Genomic DNA, 3496 nt, shown 5'->3' with positions numbered 1-3496 from the left:
TCGTCGGTGCATAAATCCGTTCGCGGCAATTACGGTAAAAGGACGGTTAATAATTGACCATTGGGGAATCATCAAATATTTAGGAGCTGCATGTGGCAACAGGGTGAGGTGGGAAAGAGAGAGGATGGGATTCTCCGGCTTCACCCCCCAGCATCCTGACCACCCAGCGTCCAGCCTGCGGGCTTCTGGCATTTAATGGCAATGCGGTTTACGTCGGCTAGGCTCGTGAACGGCATCGGAGGTCAGGACAGAACTTTCCCAGGGATATTTGTAGGTTAGTTATGGCTTTTACACGCGAGGTCCCGGCCGGGTCAGGCCACATTATGCGGTACTCGCAAGGCGCGCGTCGCGCTACTCAATTTAACTCCGATTCCTCTACGGAGAAGTGAGTGTTGAAGCTTTTGCCTTGTGGACCTGCAATGACGATATGATGCAGCGTGACAATCCGAAAATTCTTGCCGTCTCGACACTCAAACAGTTTGTAAATATCAACTTGGATCGTACAAATCTAAATACTTTGAATGCGGGAGTCTCGATCTGAAATATTTAGATACTGGAATTTCTTGAGTATTGAATTTTCTGTTACATTGTTTGCTGATTCAAGCATGCTTGTCGGTATCTGAATATTAGGGAACGATATTATCCTACGATGTAATTTTGCCAAAGTTTACAGAAGATATTAATTTAATAAACATATTTATAGCGCGCATAGCGATGCATGAAATAGGATTGCATATATAATAATATACGAAACGGGCGAGTTTATTATAACGATATAAAAGATATAAAAGATATTCGCATCTTATTTCTAAGTATAGAAACGATCGTATTAAACTTATAATAGAAATATAGAGCACGACCGGAACATTGTAATTTCGTATAACAAATGGCAGAGGCAAATGCTTCTTATCCGTGTCGCGTTTTGATTAAAACCACTTTTAATGAGTCCACCATGGTGCACGGTATCCGATTATTAAAATGCGCGCGCGCAACATCAGCATTTAACGTCCACTAAGTACAGAGTCTTTCATTAATTGCAATCAGGATAAAGGCTGTTGTTTTGCATGCAAACCGACATACTCGGCGGTTCAACCACGGCGACGCCATTGTTGCAACGTTGGTCGGGGTCGCTTTGCTGTCTGGCCTACGTGACATCATCGAGAACACCTGCACACGAACGGACCATTATACCGATCGTCAATTCGATATATCATGCTCTTGTGGTCTCGAGACGACCTCGAGATGCAAAATCCAGTGTTTCCTCGCCTATCGTCGGTACAGAGAATCGATATGTCCGAATATTTATTATGTTTTCGATCTGATTGCAGGATTTATCGCGCATCACGAACGGATTTCTCTATCGGACAATATACGTAATCCGTAGAATTCAATTTACGGTCGGAGAATGAGCGTCGATCGATTGGGAACGATCGTGTTTGATGGTAGTACCAAAAATTGAAGGTTTACTTTCCTCATTCCCAATATATCGAGCTTATGATCTGATACGGTATATCTGACAATGAATACAGTGCTACATAATTTAAAGCGCTATTTTCGAGTATGATTGTTACAAGCATAAGCTTCATCGAGTTTGTCGGTCTTTGTTGTAAATAATAGGTATCAAGCGACTTGAAGTTGATCGAATTATGAAGGAGACTCGCGACTTCTAATTGAAGGCACTCTGGGATCTTCTTCGGAAAGTCCTATCGAGTTACGAGAAGTGCACTCGCTTGTACGCGTTTCCTAATTCGTTAATGTTCATTCGTCGTGATTAGCCGCGAGCGCGCGGTAATTCCCGGAGCTTCTTCTTCTCGTAACTCTGAGAGTCCTTATGGATCTTGAGAAAAGCCGAGCACGTATCTAGTTTGGTCCTGTAATTTGTGACCAAGGGATTCGAGCCTGGCAATACGATAGTAGACTGGTAGAGGGGCGAGCTTGCGGGTCAGTAGCATCATTAACATCGAATAGGATATTCGGGCAGTTTCGCGCACACAGTTTCGCCTTGGTTGAGTTTCATCTGAACGGTTCTCCTCCATGTAATTAAGCTGCGAATCGGTATGAAACGACTAAAAGCTTCCGAAGTACAGCGGCGTCCGCCTGCGCGTACACCACGTTTGCGTATCTGTGCAAACAGCATATATGTATGCACACATTTATACACCTAACACCACGTTGAGAGCATAGTTGGTGTTGATCACGCAGGAGCGCGAGATACGCGCGGCCACAGAAATTCCGGACGTACGTAAGCCGATTTACGTGGTTTGAGGTCCGAGCAACGCGATTAATTTCCAAAATCGTTGAGGCAGAGACAGCACGAAAGTGCACCATCAAGAGTTACTTGCGGGGTTAAATCATTTAGATTTTCCATTATTTAAGAAAATAAATTTAAAAAATCAATTTTAGAGTAACACACGGACAATCTTGTTAAAACATTTAAAAATTTAGATAGATACGGATCAGAAAATAGTTTTAGTGGACGATCAAAATAAATATGTAGAAAATTCAGATATGACGAGCAATGTTGCAAAAAGTTTGGACATTCTAGCAACTAGCTTGACTGTTTAACATAATTATTTTGATAGTCCAACAAAAATTATTTTCAGATTTTTATCTAGCTAAATTTTTAGATACTTCAGCAAAATTGTTTTTTTTTCGTGCATAATATAAAAAATGTATGTAACATAAGTAACAAATTATAATGCCATAATAAATTTATACGAAATGTTTCTGTTTTAAAAAATTCTATTTATTCCTGATTATAATAATTTATAGTATTTAATATGATTATCGATTATGTTATATAAATAATGTATTTAAAAAATATATATATGCCATTTTTATAAGTTGCTTGTAATTTGTTAAAAATTGATTAACTAGAATAATTAATATAATCTTTTTTCTTAGATTACTCTTTGACATATTAATATAATGAGATTCGCTACTGTTTTGTATTATCGAATAAAATGTATCTTTGTCAAAGTCAAATGAAATAAACTAGCTTGTCAAATTGATATAATATCCATGATAATACATAATTCTGCTTTTTGTGTAATTTTTTACATGAGACATGTACTTTAATTTCTCATTTTACATAAATGAACTGTGATCTCGGCTTGGTTTTATATATAAACCAAAATTTTGTTATTAATAAACTAAAATGATGTTTTTCAAGTAGAAAGATTAAATTGATTTTAAATTTTGAGTCATAATGGAAATATGTGTAAACATGGCAATAAATATAATAATAATACGATAACAATTTCCAGATTGATAGTATTCGCGAGAGAACAAAAAATCGAAAGTGATAGAAAATAATAGAAACCAATTTGTAATTTTTCGACATTTTTGTAATGTTGATAGGCGGAGAACGCGATCGAATCTCCTTTTATAACAGAGACGAAATAAGAATATCATAATGTCATCTGGAATCTTCTCAATGATTGCTGTTATACCTTGCTTAATTTTTATATTCCTATATGTAAAGAATTTAGATGCT

The sequence above is a fragment of the Atta cephalotes genome (assembly GCF_000143395.1).
Source record: "Atta cephalotes unplaced genomic scaffold scaffold00012, whole genome shotgun sequence".
Classification (NCBI taxonomy): Eukaryota; Metazoa; Arthropoda; class Insecta; order Hymenoptera; family Formicidae; genus Atta; species Atta cephalotes.
The sequence above is the reverse complement of the archived record's forward strand: the minus strand, read 5'-3'. Positions refer to the sequence as shown.